Source organism: Cetorhinus maximus, chromosome 21 (genome assembly GCF_964194155.1).
Source record: "Cetorhinus maximus chromosome 21, sCetMax3.hap1.1, whole genome shotgun sequence".
Lineage (NCBI taxonomy): Eukaryota > Metazoa > Chordata > Chondrichthyes > Lamniformes > Cetorhinidae > Cetorhinus > Cetorhinus maximus.
In genome coordinates, this window is record NC_135899.1 from 37,394,552 (window position 1) to 37,417,700 (window position 23,149).

At 45.6% G+C, this 23,149-nt stretch overlaps 2 protein-coding genes and 1 pseudogene across 4 annotated transcripts in view; 2 read left to right on the plus strand and 1 right to left on the minus strand.

Moving 5' to 3' along the window:
- Positions 1-8,286, plus strand: part of LOC144695201 (uncharacterized) — a 193,921-nt pseudogene extending 185,635 nt beyond the window's left edge. The window contains exon 2 of the transcript XR_013579898.1: positions 5,534-8,286. The product of XR_013579898.1 is annotated as an uncharacterized LOC144695201 (transcript). The remainder of the gene's footprint in view (positions 1-5,533) is intronic.
- LOC144695227 (uncharacterized) overlaps positions 1-23,149 on the minus strand; it is a 384,420-nt gene that overhangs the window by 202,409 nt on the left and 158,862 nt on the right. The window lies entirely within an intron of this gene.
- Positions 1-23,149, plus strand: part of LOC144695231 (uncharacterized) — a 407,499-nt gene that overhangs the window by 185,625 nt on the left and 198,725 nt on the right. The gene's annotated exons all lie outside the window — the stretch shown is intronic.

Below are 23,149 nucleotides of genomic sequence, written 5' to 3' on the forward strand. Positions count from 1 at the left end.
GAACTTTAATAACTGTGTGAAGGCCTGTCACACATCTCACACGAACAGTTTCTCCTCTGTGTGACAGCTTTGGTGTGCACATAGGTTTGTTAACTGTAAGAATGATTTGTCAAACACCTTGCATGTGAATGGTTTCTCCCCGGTGTGAATGCATTGGTGTACACGCAGATTTGCTGACTGCATGAATGATTTGTCGCACACCTCACACGTGAATGGCTTCTCTCCTGTGTGACCCCTCTGGTGTCTCAGGAGATTTGAGAAATCAGTGGTGTGCCTCACACACCTCACAGCTGAGGAGTTTTTCTTGTATGTGAATTCTCTGGTGTATCAGGAGGCTTGAAAATGTCACAAAAGCTTTATCTGGTTTCTGTCTCAGTTCCCCCTGGCAAACATCTGACAGATTTCTAGTGTGGGAAAATTCTTCATCCTCAGAGGCTTTCAAACTGACAACATCAGTGTGAGATGTGTAGCCTTGGATGTGTTTGACAGCAGCTCAGAAGAGGAAGACCCACATCTTCCAAGGCAGCGATGATGTGCAGTGGTGGGATCAGGACATGCACAAGGGAGCGGGACACGAGAGAGAGAGAGGGACACAAGAAAGAGAGGGACGCACGAGCGAGAGAGGGACGCACGAGGGAGAGAGGGACGCACGAGCGAGAGAGGGACGCACGAGCGAGAGAGGGACGCACGAGCGAGAGAGGGACGCACGAGCGAGAGAGGGACGCACGAGCGAGAGAGGGACGCACGAGGGAGAGAGGGACGCACGAGGGAGAGAGGGACACACGAGAGGGAGGGACACAAAGAGAGGGGCACAGAAAACTGCCGTCTTTACCTCTTTGGGCCTACATTTGACTCCAGAACAACAGCAATGTGGTTGACTCTTAAGTGCCCTCTGAAAAGGCCTAGCAAACCACTCAGTTCTATCAAAACCGCTCGAAAGTTTATAAAAAGGAATGAAACTGGATGGATCACCCATCATCAAAGTAGACACTGGAAATGAAAACGGCAAACCCACCCCTGTCACTTCTGCAAATTCTTCCTTACCAACGTCTGGTGGCTTGTGCCAAAATTGGGAGAGCTGTCTCACAGGCTCATCAAGCAACAGCCTGACACAGTCACACTCACTGAATCACACCTTACAATGTCCCAGACACCACCATCACCATCCCTCCCACCGACAGGACAGACCCAGCAGAGGTGGCGGCACAGTGGTATACAGTCGGGAGTCCTCAACATCGGTTCCGGACCCTATGAAGTCTCATGGTCAAACAGGGGCAAGGAAACCTCCTGTTGATTATCACGTACAGCACCTCCCCCCCTCAGCTGATGAATCAGTACACCTCCATGTTGAACACCATTTGGAGGAAGCACTGAGGGTGGCAAGAATGTCCTCTGGGTGTGGTGGATTTCAAGGTCCATCACCAATCGTGGTTTGGTAGCACATTACTGAATAAGCTGGCTGAGTCCTAAAGGACGTAGCTGCTAAGCTAAGTCTGGGGCAGATGGTGAGGGAACCAAAAAGGGAAAACCTACTTGACCTCGTCCTCACCAATCTACCTGTGGCAGATGCATCTGTCCGTGACAGTGGTGATGGGAGTGACCAGCGCACAGTCCTTGTGGAGATGAAGTCCCGTCTTCATATTGAGGATACCCGCTATCGTGTTGTGTGGCACCACCACCATGCTAAATCGGATAGATTTCAAACAGATCTAGGAACTCAAGATTGGGCATCCATGAGGGACGCTGTGGGCCATCAGCAACATCAGAATTGTATACAACCACAATCTTAAACCTCATGGCCTGGCATATCCCCCACTCTTCCATTACCTTCAAGCCAGGGGATCAAACATGGTTCAATGAAGAGTGCAGGAGGAAAGCAAGAGGGTGATAGGTTACCAGGGATAGACCGGATGCAGATTTGAGGTTTCTATCATATCAGCCATGATTTTATTAAATGGTGGAGCAGGCTCGAGGGGCCGAATGGCCTACTCCCGCTCCTTGTTCATATCAAGGAGTCCTGGCAAAACTGGAGTCAATGGGAATCAGGAGGAAAACTTGGAGTTTTAGAAAACTAGCACAAAGGAAGATGGTTGTGATTGTTGGAGATCAATCATCTCAGTTCCAGGACATCACTGCAGGAGTTCCTCAGGGTAGTGTCTGAGGTCCAACCATCTTCAGCTGCTTCATCAATGACTTTCCTTCCATCCTAAGGTCAGAAGTGGGGATGTTCGCTGATGATTGCACAATGTTCAACACCATTTGCGACTCCTCAGATACTGAAGCAGTCCATATCCAAATTCAGCAAGACCTGGACGATATCCAAACTTGAGCTGACAAGTGGGAAGTAACATTCATGTTACATAAGTGCCAGGCAATGACCATCTCCAACAAGAGAATCTAACCATCGCCCCATAACATTCAATGGCATTATCATCGCTGAATCCCCCATTATTAACATCCTTGGGGTTACCATTGACCAGAAACTGAACTGGACTAGCCATATAAATACTGTGGCTACTAGAGCAGGTCAGAGACTAGTAATTCTGCGACGAGAAACCCACCTCCTGACTCCCCAAAGCCTGTCCACCATCTACAAGGCACAAGTCAGGAGTGTGATGGAATACTCCCCACTTGCTTGGATGGGTGCAGCTCCTACAATGCAAGTAGCTCGACACCATCCAAGAGAAAGCAGTCCGCTTGATTGGCGCCCCATCCAGCACCTTCAACGTTCACTCCATCCACCATCATTGCACAGTAGCAGCTTGTGTACCATCTTCAAATACATTGCAGTAACTCACCAAGGCTGCTCAAGACAGCACCTTCCAAATCCATGATCTCGAACATCTAGACAAGGGCAGCAGATGAATGGGAACACATTAACCTAGAAGTTTCCTCCGAGACACTCACCATCCTGACTTGGAAATACATCACGTTCCTTCCCTGTCGCTAAGTCAAAATCCTGGAACTTCCTTCCTAACAGCACTGTGGGTGTACCTATACCACATGGACTGCAGCAGTTCAAGAAGGCAGCTCACCATCACCTACTCAAGGGCAATTAGGGTTGGGCAATAAATGCTGGTCCAGCCAGCGAAGCCCCCATCCTGTGAAAGGATACAAAACACAGGAGGGGCACAGGGGAGAGGGGCATGAGAGGGAGGAACAGACAAGACACTGGGGAGGAGATTCAACCAGTGCTTGGGGAGTGATTCTGTTACTCAGGGAGTGGGGGGTGAAGGAGAACTGAGGGGGTTAAACTGTTGCGATCCTGGTTCCCGCCGCCCGGGGCTGGGATTTATAAGTGCTCACCTCCAATTCCAGCACCGCCCACGCTCGCGTTTTCTCAGATTCGAACGCTAGGCACCAACCGCCACTGCGCGCGCAAGAACTACAACTCCCATCAGGCGCGGGCTGGGTCTCCCCTGATTCCATGTTGCTCCTCACTGCGCAGGCACATGCAGCATGGGTAATGTGGGACCCTTGTGGTTCCGTGTCTGACTCCACTGCGCCCGCGCAGAACTGGGAGGCGTGGTCAATCAGAAAAGGCCCCCCCTCCCCCTATCTTCTATGACTAGCTGAGCAAAATGATTGACATTTTAACCGTGGGCGGGATTTTAACATGCTCTTGATTGGCTGTGAGAGACGTCAATCAGAGAGCCCACCCACTCTGTCCATTCTCTTCCCTTCCTCTTCCACAACTGCTTCACTTCCTGTAGGTGAGTGAACGAACAGAATTTATACAAATTGCTCCTGTTCACTCTTCAGTGTCCCTGCTGGAAACAGAGGGCGTCTGACAGTCAACTGAGGAAAAAGAAAGGACCTGTATCTGATTCCCCCAACAGGGGAATAGCAGACTGGCACTTACTGCTCTCTAACTGGAAGGTGGTGTATAGTACCTGGATTAGTAATCCAGAGGCCCAGGATAATGCTCTGAGAACCTGAGTTCAAACTCCCCCTACAGCAGCTGGTGGAATTTAAATTAAATTAATAAATCTGGAATTAAAAGCTAGTCTCAGTAATGGTGACCAGGAAACCATTGTTGATTGTCATCATAACCCCTCTGGATTATTAATGTCCTTTCGGGAAGGAAATCTGCCACCCTTATCTGGTCTGGCCTACGTGTGACTCCAGGCCCACAGCAATGTAGTTGACTCTGAACTGTCCTCTGAGATGGATGAGCAAACCACCACTATCAAAACACTACAAAGCCACAAAGCTTTGAAATTGGACAGAGCACTTGGTATCAACCTAGGCATCGGAAATGACAACAGCACACCCAGCCCTGTCGATCCTGCAAAATCCTCCTCACTAACATCTGGGGGCTTCTGCCAAAATTGGGAGAGCTGTCCTACAGCTACAACAGCCTGACATAGTCATACTCACTAAATTAAACCTTACACTGTCCCAGACACCACTATCACCCTCACTGGATATGTTCTGTCCCACCAGCAGGACAGACCCACCAGAGGTGGGGGCACAGTGGTATACAGTTGAGAGGGAGTTACCCTGGGAGTCTTCAACTTCAACTTCAAACCTATGTTGTCAGAATGTGGATGTTTGCTGATGATTACACAATGTTCAGGCACCATTCTTGACTCCTCAGACATTGAAGCAGCCCATGCCCATATGCACTATTTTCTGGACAACATTAAAGCTTGGGCTGTTAAATGGCAAGTAACATTCTTGCCACAAAAGTGCCAGGCAATGACCAACTCTAATAAGGGAGAATCCAACCATCTCCCCATGACATTCAATGGCAATACCATCACTAAATCCCCCACTGCCAACATCCTGGGGTGGGGAGGCGGGCAGGGGCAGGCGAGGGGTTACCATTAACCAGAAAGTAAACTGGAACAGCCATATAAATATTGTGACTATAAGAGCATGTCAGAGACTGGGAATACTGCGGTGTGTAACTCACCTCCTCACTCCCTAAAGCCTGTCCACCATCTACAAGGCACAAGTCAGGAGTGTGATGGAATACTCTCCACTTGCCTGGATGAATGCAGCTCCCACAACACTCAAGAAGCTCGACTCCATCCAGGACAAAGCTGCCTGCTGATTGGCACCCTGTCCACCAACTTAAACCTTCCACCACCAACACACAGTGGCAGCAGTGTGTACCATCTACAAGATGCACTGCAACAACTTACCAAGGCTCTTTCGACAGCCCCTTCCAAATCCACGAACTCTACCACCCAGAAGGACAAGGGCAGCAGATGCATGGGAACACAACCACCTGCCTGTTCCCCTCCAAGATCCACAGCATCCTGATTTGGGACTATATTACTTCACTATCGCTGGGTTAAAATCCCAGAACTCCCTCCCTAACAGCATTGTGGGTGTATCTACACCACATGGACACAGCTGTTCAAGAAGGCAGCTCACCAATACCTTCTCAAGGGCAATTAGGGTTGGGCAATAAATGCTGGCTTACATCCGATGAAAGTATAAATAAAAAATTGAGGAGTCAGCCCCATCAGCAAAGGAGGAGAGAGAGTTGGAGAAAATCATGTTTTCTTTTCCTGTTTTACAGAAGGATTGCACCGTACTACACCAGAGAATACAGAGAGGATAGACACTGGAGATAAATCCTGACTATCGCCCGAGGAACAACTGCACACAACTGTGGGAAGACATCCAGTCCCTTCACAGCATTGCTCAAAACAGAGAAGGTTGGGCAGTGAAACCATCATCTGGAAATCGGTCGGGTCAGGGGAGCTTTGATATATCATCAGATCGGAAACTGGACACCAGTGTAGAACCTTCTGTCAGAACCAACCTTTCCAAAGGTTCAGTTGTGAGCAATTGGTCAGGGTGAGACTGGGATGAGTGGGCTCCAAGTGTGGTGAGAGCTTCAGACATTTAACGAGCCTCATGAACTACTGGACGGCTCCACAGGCTCATAAGATCTCCTCACACAAAAGATTCATCTGTTGTCCCACAAGTAACACAAGGACAGCTACATGGAAGAGAAACCATTCAAGTGTGGGGACTGTGATTAAGCTTTTGCACATCCATCGACATTCAAGTATTAGCGATGCAGTCACACTGGGGAGAAGCCTTTTGAATGTGAGGTGTGTAACAAGAGCTTTGCACAGTCATCAGTCATGTTGAAGCACCGGCTCATTCACACACGGGAGAAGTGTGAGGTATGCAACAAATCATTCTCGTTATCATCAACTCTCCGCGTACATCAACACATTCACTCAGGAGAGAAACCGTTCAAATGTGAGTTGTGTAACAAATCATTCTCGCAGCTATCAAGACTCCTGCTCCATCAGACAGTCCACACAGCGGAGAAACCATTCACGTGTGAGGTGTGTGAGAAATCGTTTTCATCATCATCGGATCTCCACAGACACCAGCGCATTCACTCAGGGGAGAAACCGTTTAAGTGTAAGGCGTGCAACAAATCATTCTCACTGTCATCAAAACTCCTGCTCCATCAGAGGATCCACACAGGGGAGAAACCATTCAGATGCGAGGTGTGTGAGAAATCATTCTCAGTGTCATCAGGCCTCCTGCGCCATAAGAGGACTCACACAGGGGAGAAACCATTCAAGTGTGAGGTGTGTGAGAAATCATTCTCAGTGTCATCAAGCCTCCTGCTCCATCAGAGCATCCACACAGGGGAGAAACCATTCAAGTGCAAGATGTGTGAGAAATCATTCTCAGTGCCATCAGGCCTCCTGCGCCATAAGAGGACTCACACAGGGGAGAAACCATTCAAGTGTGAGGTGTGTGAGAAATCATTCTCAGTGTCTTCAAGCCTCCTGCTCCATCAGAGCATTCACACAGGGGAGAAACCATTCAGGTGTGAGGTATGTGACAAATCATTCTCGCAATCATCAAGCCTCCTGCTTCATAAGAGGACCCACACAGGGGAGAAACCATTCAGATGCGAGGTGTGTGACAAATCATTCTCAGTGTCATCGGGCCTCTTGCGCCACAAGAGGACTCACACAGGGGAGAAACCATTTAAGTGTGAGGTGTGTGAGAAATCATTCTCAGTGTCATCAAGCCTCCTGCGCCATAAGAGGACCCACACCGGGGAGAAACCATTCAAGTGTGAGGTGTGTGACAAATCATTCTCAGTGTCATCAGGTCTCCTGCTCCACCAGAGGATCCACACAGGGGAGAAGCCATTCAGGTGTGAGGTGTGTGAGAAATCATTCTCAGTGTCATCAGGCCTCCTGCTCCACCAGAGGATCCATACAGGGGAGAAACCATTCAGGTGTGAGGTGTGTGAGAAATCATTTTTGAGATCCTCGAGCCTCCTGCTCCATCAGAGGATCCACACAGGAGAAACCATTCAGATGTGAGGTGTGTGACAAATCATTTTTGAGGTCCTCAAGCTTCCTGCTTCATCAGAACCACATGGGATTAACCCTTCGATTGTAAAGTTTCTGATGAAACTTTCATGATGTCTTTGACTCTCCTGGGACACCAGAGGATTCATACAGGGGAGAAACTTTTCAGGTGCAATGTTTGTGACAAGGCTTTCACTCATTCCTCCAATGTCCTCAATAAGAAGGGAGTGGTTAAACCAGATTGACGGCTACAGAAGCATTGTGGTAAATGGAGGGCCAAAGGACAGAGTGTTAGAAAGCGCTGTCCAACTCATCTGGGGAAAGAGTGTCTTCCAGGAATGGAAACTGATTGGTCCATGGACTCACGTGATCACTGGATCTCTGTAACCATTGGTGGGTTTGTATGATGGAAACGAGCTCCATCCTGTGTCACTAAAGTTTGATGTCATTTCTGACCATCGGAATTGGGAGCCAGACTAAAGCACAGGGATTTTAAAGAAACTTCTGTCTGTCGTATTCTGAGAGTTTCACCTGATATGTGTGTGTGTGGGTGTTAATAAAGTGAGACAGCTCTCAGGAGTGGGTATGGGGTAGAATTGGACCCTGCTTTAGTTGGAGATGTGTTTATAGACAGATCCTCTTCAGGTGATGGGTGCTTGATTAATACCATGGGTAATGTTTGTACAATCCTGTCCGAGGACTACTATCCTGAGTATGGTGCAGGAGTGGGGGTGAGTCTCTACAGACCTGAGTTCTCTCAGCTCATCATATCTCAATGTAATAATGGTGTGATATGTCCACGTTACACTCTTCCAAGGTTCAATTCATGTTTTTAGAAAGATCTTGAGTCATTTTCAAATGCTTTGTTAGTTTGGTTGATTCAAAGTTTGTGTAAGCTGAACATAACGTTGTTGTTTGTCTGCAGTTTAATCAATCTTCTGTATAGATTTATAACACAATAAGTTCATGTTTATAAACTTAACCAAGCTACCTGATTTGTCAGCATGATGTGTTCTTATTCCATGAAACACTTCGGAGCCTACAGTAAGAGTCTTGTACACAATATATTGGTCAGTGTGGCTGTGGGTTGGTATACTTTCTCCATCGATAGGTTTATAATTTCCAGTCCGCAGTAAGCGTAACATTTCCTAAGAAAGAAAGAAAGACTTGCATTTATATATCACCTCTCACAAACTCAAGACATCTGAAACACTTTACAGCCAGTTAAGTACTTTTTGAAATTTAGTCACTTGTAATGTGTGACTTGAACACACAAACCCCTGACTCAGAGACGAGAGTGCTAACTAAGTCATGATTGACAGTAACTTATAATATTTCTGTTCTATTAGATTCAGTTTCTGAGGGGTTAAGTTCCAAGGCTGTGTGCAGAATGTTTTTCCCTCTGTAAACTGGCAGCTAAAAGTTTGATTTGATTTAAAGTAGTAACTAGTTAAACTTGCAGGTGTCAGTTTTGTCTTTGTGTCTGAATTCCTGATTTTGTTTCATTTTGCAAATGCAAATTCCTGAAACCAAGTGATAAACACTGAGGAGGAGGTGTTGTTTATTGATGCCGGTGTTTCTCTGAGGCAGCTCACAGTGAGAAGCTAGGGGGATGCTGAAGAACTGCTTCAGGTACTGGCTACACCTGTAGGTGGATCGCAGTATTCCCCAGAGAGAGAGAATGGTCACAATCATCCTAGTGTACTGCACACTGAACAATACCACTCTCAAATAAGGTCTAGACTGGGACAGTCCAGGAGAGGTGGACAGACCAGGGCATCACGGGACAGGGTAACGCTGTCAGATATCAACTCATGGGGCATATACTCACAGAATGAGTCCCGCCTCACACCTTTAGTCAATTTCCAAGCATTAGATCCTTGTCCTCTCTGCTGTGCCCCTCTCTCCAGTGCCACCTCCCACCCCCCCAATAGCCCCTCATACCTTCTATGCTATCCCATGTCCCCCACCCATGGCCCCTCATACTTTTCATGTTAATTTATGCATCCAAACACCCCCATGGCTCCTTATACCCTCCATGCCAACCTATGCCCCATAGCTGCTCCCCATGGCCCTTTTTAGCCCCTATGCCAAATTAGTGCCAATTTAAAACAACACATGCCACCATCTATCGCCCTTTAAACTTACACCATCCATAGCAGCTCACCCAGTACCAACAATGGGCAGACCTCAGGACCTATGCTGAGATTAAATAAGAATAGCTTCCAAGAATTTGTTACAGATTTTATTTTTTCAAAACAACATCCATTCATAAAAACTCAATTACTACATTTACATTCCTTCAATTACATTATCCGCTATAACAACAAACATTTCATTCAATTGATTCACCCCTACAAAACAAGTAGTGAAATTCATGGTCCTGCTTCAAAGAGTTCATAACTACTTGGAGCTGTCAATCAAGCTGGCACCCTACTGTCATAATGGATGGTTGTAAAATCTGTCAGGCAGCACTAATCCAGTCAACTCCTGAGTCTTGTCAACAGACAGAGTGAAATAGCAGACATTAATTTTTAACACTCCAGACAGTTTCTTTAAAGACTTAAAGGTAGGAGTTTTAAAAGCCTTTTTAGCTTGACATCTCCTTTTGACAGTTCATCTTGATACTTTTGACAATTGTTTTTGACAGTTCCAATGAGCTCTCACTTCCAATGAGTTTAAGCACTTTTGATGCACATTTATGCCTACTTTTAACAATCTCAAAGGACATTTTACTTCCCCCAAAGGGCAGCTTACCTCCCACAAAGAACAGTTTATCTCCCACAAAGGTGTCCCTGGGTTAGAACCTCATTCTGCTGCTAAAGAATCTCATTGATTCTTTGCAGATTCTGGCTAACATCCATCTTAAATTCAGTCAAAGTTTGCTGAAGTAAGTTAGAAGTGGTCTGAAAACTCTCAGTACTTTGAACCTGTTCCTGATATAAGTGCTCAAGAAACTTCAGATCGTCTTTCTTTTCTTCACCACCAGCGTGAGCCTGATGTTGTCTGTGTGTCTGTGGAGATGACAGAGCTTCTGCTCCCAAACCCGCAGGTTCCTCACATTCTGAAGGTTCTGAGTGCCCTCCCTCCACCACAGCAGCCATAGCATCACAGGCCTCCTCACAAACCAGAACATTTACCTTTACTATTGCAGTGTCACCAACACTACCCTCCAAATCAGGCATCTTATTCTCCTGACACTCCTCTCCCTCCTCTGCTGCAGCTGCTGTTCCAAGTGCTGCCATCTGCCAAGTGGGAAAACATCAGTACTTTTCAGTGGACTGCACTTAGAATTATTAAATAACATTAATTAGATTTTTTAACTGTTTTAAACATTTAAACTTAGAATTATAGAATAACAATAACATTAAATGTTTTTAAAAAATAGAAAAACTATTATACATGACAACTGGTGCAGAAGTTTGAATCAAGTTACTTAGCTGTTTAAAACCCAAAGCAGTCTGCTGGCTGCCCTTAAGGGACATTTGCAGCTCCACTCACAACATGGGGGTTGGGGCTTCGACTCTCCTGTGCTGTGATGAGGTCTGCCTGGCTGGCTACGATGGAGGCTCTAGGGAGCAGCCAGGATCGGAAATCTGACCTGAAAAATCACTTCCAGGTGAGTCTCTGCTCTTTTAGGTGATCAGCATCAATTGGAACGGTTCTGATGCCGATCGGAAGATCTGGGCCAAAAAGTTCAAAATGGCTTCTTCTTTGATCAAAATCCTTTTTGGCTGTTCCAAGAATGTCATTGGGATTGTTTTTCTGTTCAAGCAGAAAGGTTTGATATTCTTGTCTGGTCTGAGCTTTGAACAATTTAAAATCCTTCAGTTACTCCGTCATTATTTTAAACCTTTAATTTTCTTTCTCATTCTTTTGAGTCTTCCACGTAATTCACAAAATAATTTATTCCAATAATTTTGAGGTTGTAACAGGGGCAGGCATAGTGTTAATATCATTGGGCTATTAATCCAGTGGCCTAAATAATGCTCTGGAGAAGTGGGTTCAAATCCCATCAAAGCAGCTGGTGGAATTTGAATTCAATTAATTAAATCTGGAATTAAAAGCTAGTCTCAGTAATGGTGCCATGAAACTATCATTTATTGTTGTAAAAAGCCATCTGGTTCACTTATGTCTTTTAAGCAAGGAAATCTGCCACCCACACCTGGTCTGGCCTACTTGTGACTCCAGACCCAGAGCAATGTGGTTGATTCCTAAGTGCTCTCTGAAATTGCCTAGAAACTTCAAGGGCAATTAGCGACACCCACATCCCATCAAATAATAAAAAATAATACATCTTTATTCAGAAAAATGTTTGAAAAGTCCAAATCTTTTCCTACCAGTAACCTTCGAGCTGAACCAGTATCCTGTAGAATCTTTTTGGGTTCTTCCTTGGACAAAAATGGAGTGACTTCCCCATTAAATATAAATCCTTTATAATCCTGCACATCTCTATCTACTCCCACTGTAAAAGCATTAGAAGCAATGGATCTCTCACAAGCTTCACTGTCTGATGCTGATTTCTGTCCAGAAATTCCCACTATTTGCACCAATGCCACTGATTTAGGCTTTAACCTACAACAATTGGCCTATACATGTCTAGTTTCATGACAGTGAGAAAGTATCAGTCTTTTTGACTCACCCCTATCTTCTACACTATCTTCTTGATCATCTTGGAGAGAATCTGTTCTCTCCTTGCTATCCTCTTCTCCACTATTATTCAAAGCCTGTGCATTTGCATGGGGCCTACCTTTCCAACTCTTGGAAAGACCAATCTGGAAAATCATCACACATCCAACTCAACTCTTGGAACAGTGGAATCAAATAAAGTCAGCTGTACTAAACCCAGACCATTGGGTTTGAGCTTCGTGATCATCAGGACCCAACGAGCATGACGCTCAAATATGTGACCTCCTGGAACAAAAACGATCAGCCTTCATTGCCTGGCAGAACAACCCATGGTCACAACTCAGGAAGGCAACATTCCAACAGCTCAAGGCTGATGCGCAAAGTCAAATCTGAAAGATAAAGACATGTGGTGGGAAGAGAAAACTCGAGAGATCCAACAACATGCTGATCATCATGATATGTGACAGGATCCCCTTCGTCCACAGGATGGTGTTTCTTTTCTTAAGGACGACAATGCCATCTGTTAACGCTGGAAAGAACATTCTGAACTACTCCTCAACTATGAATCTACAGTGGCAGCTGATACCCTCCAGTCTATCCCCCAGTGTCTGTGGTAGAATCCATGGGTGAATCACCATTGATGGGAGAGCTGCAACAAGCAATAAAACAGATGAAAACAACAAAGCCTGTGGCCCCAATGGTATTCCAGCTGAGGCCTTCAAAGCTGGTGGAATTTTGCACACATCAAGACTCCATTAACTCATCCTGCGGATTTGGGACAAACATAGAAACATGGAAAATAGGAAAAGGAGTCAGTCCTTCGGCTCTGCAAGGCTGCTCTGCTATTTAATATGATCATGGCTGATCCTCTATCTCAATGCCATACTCCTGCTCTCTCCCCTTGATGCCTTTAGAGTCTAGAAATCTATTTCCGTCTTAAATATATTTAGTGACTTGGCCTCCACAGCCTAGAGAATTCCACAGGTTCACCCCCCTCTGAGTGAAGAATTTTCTCCTCATCTCAGTCCTAAATAGTCTATCCCGTATCCTGAGACTGACCCCTTGTTCTAGACCCCCAGCCAGAGGAAACATCATCCCTGCATCCGGTCTGTCCAGCCCCGTCAGAATTTTATGTGTTTCATTGAGATCCCCTCTCATTCTTCTAAACTCTAGTGAATACAAGCCTAGTTGGCCCAATCTCAACTCATACGACAATCCTGCCATCCCAGGAATCAGTGAACCTTCACTGCACTCCCTCTATGGCAAGTATATACTTTCTTAGGTAAGAAGACCAAAACTGCACACAATACTCCAAGTGTGGTCTCACCAAGGCCCTATACAGTTGCAGTAAGACATCCTTGCTCCTGTACTCAAGTCCTCTCACAATGAAGGCCAACATACTATTTGCCTTAACTGCTTGCTGCACCTGAATGCTTGCTTCCAGTGATTGGTGTGCAAGGACACCCAGGTCCCTTTGTATATCAACATTTCCCAATCTATCACCATTTAAAACCAATTCTCAATCAATGCCAATATATTACCCCCAATCCCATGTGCTTTAATTTTACATGCTAACCTCTTATGGGGGACTTTCTAATCCAAATACACCACATCCACTGGTTCTCCATTATCTATTCTGCTAGTTAGTCCTCAAAAAACTCCAGTAGGTTTGTCAAACATAATTTCCCTTTCATAAATCCATGTTGACTTTGTCTAATCCCATTGATATTTTCTAAGTGTCGTGTTATCACATCCTTGATAATAGACTCTAGCATTTTCCCGACTCCTGATGTTAAGCTAACCGATGTGTAATTCGCTGTTTTCTCCCACTCTCCTTTTTTAAACAGTGGTGTTACATTTGCCACCCTCCAATCTGCTGGGGCTGTCCTAGCATTTACGGAATTTTGGAAGATGACAACCAATGCATCCACTATTTCCATGGCCACCTCCCTTTGTACCCCGGGATGTAGATTATCAGGTCCTGGGAATTTATCAGCCTTCAATCCCATTAATTTCTCCAGCTCTACTGTTTTAATAATAATAATTTCCTTCAATTCCTCCTTCTTACTAGATTCTTGATTCCATAGTATTTCTGGGAAGTTATTTGTGTCTTCCTCCCTGAAGACAAAGCTAGAGTAGTTGTTTAATTGTTCTGCAATTTCCTTGTTCTCTATTATAAACCCTCCCATTTCAGACTGTAAGGGACCTACATTTGTCTTCACTGATCTTTTGCTTTTTACATACTTATAGAAGTTTTTACAGTCTGCTTTTATGTTCCTTGCAAGTTTACTCTCATACTCTATTTTTCCCATCTTAATCAATCTCTTGGTCCTCCTTTGCTGAATTCTAAACTTCTCCCAATCCTCAGAATTGCTACTTTTTCTAGCAACTTTATGTGACTCCTCTTTGGATTTAATACTACCCTTAATTTATTTTGTTAGCCATGGTTGGGCTGCTTTTCCTGTTGTGTATTTGCGCCAGAAAGGAATGAATCACTGTTGCAATGCCTGCATTCGTTGCTTAAATATTAGCCATTGCGTATCCACCATCATGCCTTTTAATGAAGTTCCATAATCTATCTCAGGCAACTTGTGCCTCATACCTTCGTAGTTTCCTTTGTTTAGATTCAGGACCCTAGTTTCTGATCAGACTACTCCACTTTCTATCCTAATGAAGAATTCTACCATGTTATGGTCATTGTTCCCTAAAGGGCCCCACAGAACAAGATTATTAATCAACTCCTTCTCGTATTTTTTTATTCATTCATGGGATGTGGACTTCGCTGGCTGGGCCAGCATTTATTGCCCATCCCTAGTTGCCCTTGAGAAGGTGGTGGTGAGCTGCCTTCTTGAACCACTGCAGTCCATGTGGTGTGGGTACATCCACAGTGCTGTTAGGAAGGGAGTTCCAGAGTTTTAACCCAGCAACAGTGAAGGAACGGCGATATATTTCCAAGTCAGGATGGTGACTTGGAGGGGAATTTCTAGGTAGTAGTGTTCCCATGTATCTGCTGCCCTTGTCCTTCTAGATGGTAGCGGTCGTGGGTTTGGAAGGTGCTGTCGAAGGAGCCTTGTTGAATTCCTGATAGTGCATCTTGTAGATGGTACACACTGCTGCTACTGTGCGTCGGTGATGGAGGGAGTGAATGTTTGTCAATGTGGTGCCAATCAAGCAGGCTGCTTTGACCTGGATGGTGTCAAGCTTCTTGAGTGTTGTGGGAACTGAACTCATTTAGGCAAGTGGGGAGTATTCCAACACACTCCTGACTTGTGCCTTGTGGACAGGCTTTGGGGAGTCAGGAGGTGGGTTACTCATCGCACTATTCCGTGCCTCTGATCTGCTTTTGGAGCCACAGTATTTATATGGCTAGTCCAGTTCAGTTTCTGGTCAATGGTAAACCCCAAGATGTTGATCGTGGGGATTCATGATGATAATGCCATTGAAAATCAAAGGGCGATGGTTAGATTCTCTCTTGTTAGAGATGGTCATTGCCTGACACTTGTGTGATGCGAATGTTACTTGCAACTTGTCAGCCCAAGCCTGGATATTGTCCAGGTCTTGCTGCATTTGGACATAGGCTGCTTCAGTATCTGAGTCGTTGCTAATGGTGCTGAACATTGTGCAATAATCAGCCAAAATCCCCACTTCTGACCTTATGATGGAAGGAAGGTCATTGATGAAGCAACTGAATATGATTGGGCCGAGGACACTATCCTGAGGAACTCCTGCAGTGATGTCCTGGAGCTGAGACGACTGACCTCCAACAACCACAATCATCTTCGTTTGTGCTAGGTATGACTCCAACCAGCGGAAAGTTTTCCCCTGATTCCCATTGACTCCACTTTTGCTAGGGCTCCTTGATGCCACATTCGGTCAAATGCTGCCTTGGTGTCAAGGGCAGGCACTCTCACCTCACCTCAGGAGTTCAGCTCTTTTGTCCATGTTTGAACCAAGGCTGTAATGAGGTCAGGAGCTGAGTGGCCCTGGTGGAACCCAAACTGGGCATCAGTGAGCAGGTTATTGCTAAGCAAGTGCCACTTGATAGCACTGTTGATGACCCCTTCCATTACTTTACTGAAGATGGAGAGTAGACTGATTGGGCGATAATTGGCTGGGTTGGATTTGTCCTGCTTTTTGTGTACAGGACATACATGGGCAATTTTCCACATAGCCAGGTAGATGCCAGTGTTGTAGCTATACTGGAACAGCTTGGCTGGGGGCGCGGCAAGTTCTGGAGCACAAGTCTTCAGTACTATTGCTGGAATATTGTCAGGGCCCATAGTCTTTGCAGTATCCAGTGCCTTCATCCGTTTCTTGATATCATGTGAAGTGAATCGAATTGGCTGAAGACTGGCATCTGTAGTGCTGGGGACCTCCGGAGGAGGCCATGATGGATCATCCACTTCTGGCTGAAGATTGTAGCAAATGCTTCAGCCTTATCTTTTACACTGCTGTGCTGGGCTCCTCCATCATTGAGGATGGGGATATTTGTGGTGCCTCCTCCTCCAGTGAGTTGTTTAATTGCCCACCATCACTCACGATTGGATGTGGCAGGATTGCAGAGCTTAGATCTGATCCGTCGGTTGTGGGATCGCTTAGCCCTGTCTATCACTTGCTGCTCATGCTATTTGGCAGTCAAATAGTCCTGTGTTATAGCCTCACCAGGTTGACACCTCATTTTTAGGCATGCTTGGTGCTGGTGCTGCTCCTGACATGCCCTCCTGCACTTTTCATTGAACCAGGGTTAATCCCTGGCTTGATGGTAATGGTAGAGTGGAGGATATGCTGGGCCATGAGGTTACAGATTGTGTTCGATACAATTCTGCTGCTGATGGCCCATAGCACCTCATGGATGCCCAGTTTTGAGTTGCTAGATTTATTCGAAATCTATCCCATTTAGCACGGTGGTCGTGCCACGTACCAACAACACGATGGAGGGTATTCTCAATGTGAAACCGGGACTTCGTCTCCACAATGACTGTGCGGTGGTCACTGCTACTGAAACTGTCATGGAAGATGCATCTGCAGCAGGTAGGTTGGTGAGGATGACGTCAAGTAAGTTTTCCCCTCTTGTTGGTTGCCTCACCACCTGCTGCAGACCCAGTCTAGCAGCTATGTCATTTCGGACTCGGCCAGCACGATCAGTAGTGGTGCTACCGAGCCACTCGGTGGTGGACATTGAAGTCCCTCACCCAGAGTACGTTCTGCGCCCTTGCCACCCTCAGGGCTTCCTCCAGGTGGTGTTGAACACGGAGGAGCACTGATTCATCAGCTGAGGGAGGGCGGTACGTGGTCATCAGCAGGAGGTTTCCTTGCCCATGTTTGATCTAATGCCATGAGACTTCATGGGGTCTGGAGTCGATGTCGAGGATTCCCAGGGCAACTCCCTCCCAACTGTGTATCACTGTGCCGCCAACTCTGCTGGGTCTGTCCTGTCGGTGGGGCAGGCCATACCCAGGGATGGTGATGGTGGTGTCTGGGACATTATCTGTAAGGTATGATTCCGTTAGGATGACTATGTCAGGCTGTTCCTTGACTAGCCTGTGAGACAGCTCTCCCAATTTTGGCACTAGCCTCCAGATGTTAGTCAGGAGGACTTTGCAGGGTCGACAGGGCTGAGATTGCCATTGTCGTTTCTGGTGCCCAGGTCGATGTCGGGTGGTCCGTCCGGTTTCATTTCTAAATTACACAATACCAAAATCTAGGATAGTCTGTTCCCTAGTCGGTTCGTTGATGTACTGGTCCAAAAGAAACATCTTGTACACACTCCAAGAATTCATCCACCACAGCATTATTGCTAACTTGGTTTGCGCAGTCTATACGTAGATTAAAGTCGCTCATGATTACTGTAGCACCCTTATTACATGCATCTCTAATTTCCTGTTTAATGCCGTCCTCTACCTTATCACTACTGTTTGGAGGCCTAAAGCCAACTCCCATTAATGTTTTCTGCTCTTTTGTTGCTTCTTAGCTCCACCCTGACTGATTCTACTTCTAGATTTTCTGAGCCAATATCCTCCCTATCGCACTGATTTCATCCTTAACTAACAATACCACTCCACCTCCTTTTCTGTTTTGCCTGTCTGTCCTAAATATTGAATGCCCTTGGATATTCAGTTCCCAGCCTTGGTCAACCTGCAGCCATGTCTCCGTAATCACAATCATATCGTACCTGTTTACACATATGTGCACTGTTAATTCGTCTACCTTATTATGAATGTTCCGTGTATTCGGATACAGTGCCTTTAGACTTAGGAAAAAGAAATTCAAGAAGGGAGATATGTCATGCTGAAGAATCTGTTCAGTCATTTCCCTCATGTCCATCACAGGGAAAATTGTGCATCAGCAGGAGCGTCTATGCACATTGATGTCTTCCTTTGGTGATGTTTGGTGATCTGGTCAACGATTAAATTGACCTTCTTGAAACGATTGGACTGATGGTGGGAGAGGTTCAAGACAGACACTGCTGAGACAGACAGTGCTTTGGAATGACAGCTCCCCTGTATGAGCACGGAGGGTAAACAACTCAGTGTAACAGAAGCAGGTGACCCAGCTCCAACCATTCAAGATTCCTCAGATACTGAAGCAATCCATGTCCAAATGCAGCAAGACCTGGACAACATTCAGGCTTGGTCTGATAAATGGGAAGTAACAGTCACACCACACAAGTGCCAGGTAATGACCATTTCCAACAAGACAGAATCCAACTATCGCCCCATGACATTCAATGGCATTATCATCGCTGAAACCCCCACTATCAACATCCTGGGGGTTACCATTGACCAGAAGCTGAACTGGAACTGCCATATAAATACTGTGGCTACAAGAGCAAATCAGAAGTTGGGAATTCCGCAGAGGGTAACTCACCTCTTGACTCCCCAAAGCCTGTCCACCATCGACAAGACACATGTCAGGAATGTGATGGAATACTCTCCAATTGCCAGCAACACTCAAGGAGCTTGACAACATCCAGGATAAAGCAGCCTGCTTGCTTGGCACCCCATCCACCAGCTTAAATAGTCACACTCTCCAGCACTGACGTATAGTGTGTACCATCTACAAGATGCACAGCAGCAACCCGCCAAGGCTCCATCTACAGCACCTTCCAAACCCTGACCTCTATCACCTAGAAGGGCAAAGGCAGCAGGTACATGGGAGCACCCCCATCTGCAAGTTCCCCTCCAAGTCACTCACCATCCTGACTTGGAAATATATCGTTGTTCCTTCACTGTCATTGGGTCAAAATCCTGGAACTACCTTCTTAATATCACTGCGGGTTTTCCGACAACACATGACTGCAGTGGTTCAAGAAGGCAGTTCACCACCACATGGACAATTAGAGATGGGCAATAAATGCTGGTCTAGCCAGCGATGCCCAATTCCCATGAAATTTTACAAAATCATTGGTTCATGGCAAGAGGAGGAGTAGGTGAAACAATCCTAGCACACATCACACTGGAAGGGTTTGTCTCCTGTGTAGGTTCCCTGATGTTCCAGGAGGTCCGACAATTGCATGAAGACTTTATGACAGAACTCACACCTAGAGGGTTTCTCCCCATGTGAGTGTGTTGATGTTTGTGGAGCATCAATTAATCCAAGAATGATTTGTTGCATGCCTCACGTCAATAGTGTCTCCCCTGTGTGAATGTGCTGCTGCCTGCAGAGGGTCAATGAGTTCGAGAATGATATGGCGCATACCATGCACATGAACAGTTTTTCACCTGTGTGAATATGTTGGGACATGTTGAGGTACCATGAGTGTGAGAACTATTTGTCGCACACATTGAAATGTGCGCACAGAAAACTCCCAGAAACAGCAGTGTGGTAGTAACCAGATAATCTGGTTTTTAGTGGTTTTCGCTGAGTTTCTCTCCAGTGGGCACATTTTGGAGCATGAGGTTTTGCGATGAATTCAAGAATGATTTGTCTCATGATCCACACAGCAATGGTTTCTCCCCTGAGTGAACATGCCAATGATATACCATGGCTGATGATAGTGGAAAGCTTTTGATACAAACCCCACAATTGAATGGTTTCTCTCCAGTGTGAATACATCGGTGTCTCACAAAGGTTGATGAATATGTGAAGGCTTGTTTGTGCACCTCACACTTGATGGGTTTCTCTCCTGTATGAATCCTCTTGTGCATTAGGAGATCAGAGGATTGGGTGAAAGCCATCTGACAAACGTCACACTAGAATGCTTTCTCTTCCATGTAGCTCCCGTTGTGTTAAAAGTTATACAGCAGAGTCCCCTTGTGTGTTAGGAGATCTTATGAGCCTGTGGAGCCCTCCTCACATTCCTCAGACTTGAATAGTCTTACTCCTGTAGGAATGAGTCGATGGTTCATGAGGCATGATGAATGAATGAAGTTCTCAACACACTTGGAGCCCTGTCAGATTTCTTCCCAGCCTCACCCTGACCGATTGCCCACAGCTGAACCTTCGTAAAGGTTGGTTCTGATGGAAGGCTCCACACTACTGAACAGTTTCAGATCTGATAATATGTCAAAGCTCCCCTGACCCAGACCAATTTCCAGATGATGGTTTCACTGCCCAACTTTCTCTGTGTTGAGCAATACTATGAAGGGACTGGATGGCTTCCCACAGTTGTGCAGTTGTTCCTTGGTCAGGTGATGGTCAGGATCTATCTGCGGTGTCTACCCTCGCTGTATTCTCTGGTGTAGTATGGTGCAATCCTTCCGTAAAACAAGAAAAACATGTTTCCTTCAATTCCCTCTCCTCCTTTGCTGAAGGGGATGACTCCTCAGTTAGAGACTGTTCTGTAGTGTGTCCCAGTCTGCTATTCCCTTGTGTGGGGGATCAGATGCAAGTCCTTTCTATTTCCTCAGTTGACTGTCACACACCCTGTTTCCAGCAGGGACACTGGATAACGATCAGGAGCAGACAACATAGCTACTTTTCTTCTTCGACCCAGCCCTCCCATCTTCCCAGACACACTGAGGGCAATGGAAAAGACAGTCGGGCAGAATGTAAAACACGCAATCAATTCACTATGAGCTCGCATCACAGCAAGTAATTAGGAAAGCTAATAAAATGTTATCATTTATTGCGAGGGGAATTGAATACAAAAGTAGGGAGGTTATGCTTCAGTTGGACAGGACACTAGTGAGACCACATTTGGAGCACTGTGTACAGTATTGGTCACCTTATTTAAGGAAGGATGTAGATGCATTGGAAACAGTTCAGAGAAGGTTTACCAGACTAATACCTGGAATCGGCGGGTTGTCTTATGAGAAAAGACTGGACAGGCTAGGATTGTATTCGCTGGAGTTTAGAAGAGTAAGAGGCCACTTGATTAAACAAATAAGATTCTGGGGGGGTCTTGACAGGTTGGATGTAGAAAGAATGTTTCCTCTGGTGGAAAAATCTAGAACTAGGGGTCATTGTTTAAAAATAAGAGGTCACCATTTATAACAGATATAGGGTGAAATTTTTTCACTCAGAGGGTCCTTGAGTCTTTGGAACTCTCTTAATGCAAAGGTGGTGGAAGCAGAGTCTTTAAATATTTTTAAAGCAGAGGTGGATAGGTTCTTGATAAGCAAGGAGGTGATAGGTTATCAGGGGTAAGTGGGATTTCAGGTTACTATCAGATCAGCCATGATCTTATTAAATGGAGCAGGCCCAAGGGGCTGAATGGCCTACTCCTGCTCCTTGTTCATATGTTTGCATGTAATTGTATCGATCTGGAATCATCCCAGAATCCTCCGTCACCATCCCTGGCAATGGAAAAGACAGTCGGGCGGAGTGTAAAATAGGCTAACTATTCACTGTGAACTTGAATCATGCTGGTAAAGACCAGTTTTACCCTTACAGTATGTGTTTAATATAAAAACTCAGGAGCAATGTTAATTCAATGGAGATTTTGAAACTTCTCCCCTTGTCTTCCAAAAGTATTTGAAGTAAACACACTGGGAAGGAAGTGCTTGAAGCTAAGGAAAATATTTCTTCAGTGTAGCTGATTGAAGGGTTCTGGTTTATCCTGGGAATTTAGATACACTGCACTCGCTCAGACTGCACATCCCAAATTCAGCTATCTGCCACAGCACTGAGCGAAACTGTCAAATCCAAGCCCAGGCTTTTGGGAAATTAAATCCTTTGGGAAAGGCATTAAAAGACATTTCAATAAATGTGTCTCCAGGTTTGGCAGCCAAATTGTTATGGTGCTGGAGTAACAATCCAGAGATTGTGAGTTCAAATCCAACCACCGTAAACTACATACATAGAATTACAGTGCAGAAACAGGCTATTCGGCCCAATTGGTCCATACTGGTGTTTATGCTTCACACGAGCCTCCCCACACCCCTCCTCACCTCACCCTATCAGCATATCCTTCTGTTCCTTTCTCCCTCATGTGCTTATCTGGTTCCCCTGAAAGGCATCTTTGCTATTCACCTCAACCACTCCATGTTGAGAAACTGAATTTGATAACTAATAGAAATTGCTGAATAGAATCAAAATAAAAACCTGAAAACTTTGAGTTTGTCCCAGAAAACCCGAATATTGTCCTTCAGGGAAGGGAACCTGCTACAACTTCCTGGTCTGGTCTACATGTGACTCCAGTCCCACACAACATGGTTGACTCTGAACTGCCCTCTGAAGTGGCCGAGCAAACAATGATAAATAATCGCTACAAAGTCCAATAATAAGAGGAAAATCAGATAGATCTGGACAATTTTGGCATTGTGTCAGAATAAGATTAACGTGATCTCAGCCCAGTGAAATCTGTAAAGTCTCTCTTACCAAAGTCTGAGGACAAGTACCCAAGTGAGGAGAGCTGCCCCACAGACTGGTCAAGTAGCAGTGATACTCACTGAATCGTATCAATCTGGAAACATCCCAGACTCCTCCGTCACTATCCCTGGGTATGTCCCATCCCACTGGCAGGTGGGGAAGTCTCAATATTGACTCTATGGCGTCTCATGGCTTCAGGTCAAACAAGTTCAAGGAAAACTACCACTTGCCTCCCAACTGATGAATGAGTATTTTACCATGTTAATCATCACGAGGGAAGTAGACTAAGGACAGATTCCAAAACTGGGTATCCATCAACAGGATTGTATTCCACCACAATCTCACAGCCCGACACAGCCCTCATTCCATGATTATCACAGGAAAGTTGTGAGTTGATTGGTTCTTGAGCAGCTGCTGTTCGGGACTGTGTTTCAACTCCAGTAATTTTGAAAAATATA